Source organism: Monopterus albus, unplaced genomic scaffold (assembly GCF_001952655.1).
Source record: "Monopterus albus unplaced genomic scaffold, M_albus_1.0 scaffold105.1, whole genome shotgun sequence".
Lineage (NCBI taxonomy): Eukaryota > Metazoa > Chordata > Actinopteri > Synbranchiformes > Synbranchidae > Monopterus > Monopterus albus.
In genome coordinates, this window is record NW_018127985.1 from 161994 (window position 1) to 163979 (window position 1986).

Consider the following 1986-nt stretch of genomic DNA (forward strand, 5'->3'; position numbering starts at 1 on the left):
ATGGTTATATTTACAGGTATTGCACTGGGGTGACGCTGGGTCCAGTCACACATGGGTTAAGTGTTCATCAAAAGTGATAGCCCAGAGGAAAAAAATTGTGCCTGGTCGTCTTGGTGTACAGAGACCTGTAATGCCGTCCAGATGGGAGGAGTTCAAACAGATTGTGTGAAGGGTCTGCAGAAATCTTCTCCGCCCTCTTTTTGACCCATGAGGTGCACAGGTCCTCCATGGAGGGCAGGCTGGCACCGCTGATCTTTTCTGCCATCCTGACTGTCCGCTGAAGTCTGTACTTGTCCTGTATGGTTGCTGAGCCAAACCAAACAGTGATGGAGGTGCAGAGAACGAACTCGATGATTCCTCTGTATAACTGTATCAGACCACACACATCCTTTTCATAGAACGTTAGAAGTCGGGGCTGGGGGGAAGGGAGGTGATCATGGGGGAGCAGCTGCTGGATCTGAGGTGGGGATGGTGATGGGGGAGTATTGTCTCAAACGTCCAGTAGATGCAGTTGATGGTTTTTCAGGCTTCTCCACACAGATGAGGGATCATTGGCTGAAACCTGAGCTTTCAGCTTTTCAGAGTAGCTCTTCTTTGCTGCTCTGATCTCTCTTGTCAGTGTGTTCCTTGCCTGGCTGTACAGAGTCCTGTCCCCATTTTTGTAGGCCTCCTCTTTGGCACGATGAAGCTGCTTGAGTCTTACTGTGAACCAGGGCTTGTTGTTGTTGTATGTGCAGGACTTGGTGGGAACACACACATCCTCACAAAATCTGATATAAGATGTGACAGTGTCAGTGAGTTTATCCAGGTCTGTAGCTGCAGACTCAAATGCACTCCAGTCTGTGCAGTCAAAGCAGGCCTGTAGCTCTGACTTTGGCTGTTCAGTCCAACTCTTCACTGTTTTGACCACAGGCTTTGAAGATTTAAGTTTTTGCTTTGATCTCTTAAATTTGTTAATTATAGGCTCAATTTTTATTATAAAGCCTCTTCCGGCTCTTTTTAAACCAGGAACTCACAAAGACAAAGTAGACCACTTGGATTATATAAAAAATAACCGTGCTGGTTTATTCAGAGGATCACAGGTAAAATTAACATTACACGTCCAGATCTCTCCCACACCGAAACCTGCGCGCAGGCAGCCTGGAGGATGCAAGATCCTGAACCCAAAAACCTATACAATATATCTGGTTTGGGCTAACCCCATTCTACACAGGCACGTCAAACGGTGACGTCACCTGATATGCCAGCACACACCGAAACGCACTGACGGTGTAGGGAGACGAGAGACTCAGAGCCTCAGCAAAGCCGCTGTTCACACGGTGTGCTGTATTCCCCCCCACTGGCACCGTGCGTGCTCGCCAAGCCGCACTTGGAGATAGTCCGCGCGGAAAGTTTTTTGGAGCATATTTTCTGGAGGCGATACATTTTTGCATCTGTGTTGCTTTTTCTTGTCGCGTTGCAGATGAGCTGTTTTCTGGCATGTGAAGACTTTTCCCTCGACCCGAGGAGTTGTCAAAGCCGTTTTTGCTCAGAATGGAAGGTAAATTGACAAGCCGTCTGTGGGAGGATCACGGGGTGGATCTTTCCGCAGGTAAAAACGCGCTATGACCTGAGCGTGTGAGCGGCTGGATTCATTATTCAACAAAAATTTAAACTTCGAATTTGTTTGATACAATTTAGCTATACTGTGGAACCTTTTTCACTTGGAAAGGAACTATAGGCCGCTTTCAATTACAAGAGAATCGCCAAATACGACGTTTCCGCCAGTGGCACTTTGGGTTTCCGTAGATGGTTTTATTTGCTAATGTAGTGTTGTCACGATACCAACATTTTGGTACCGGTACCGGTACCAAAATGTATTTCGATACTTTCGATACTTTCGAAAAAATGTCATTACTGACTTTATTTTAATAGAAAATCTTAGAATAACATCAAAATAAAATTCAAAATACTAGGTTTTTCTTATTGCACTAAAAAAAATTTTTT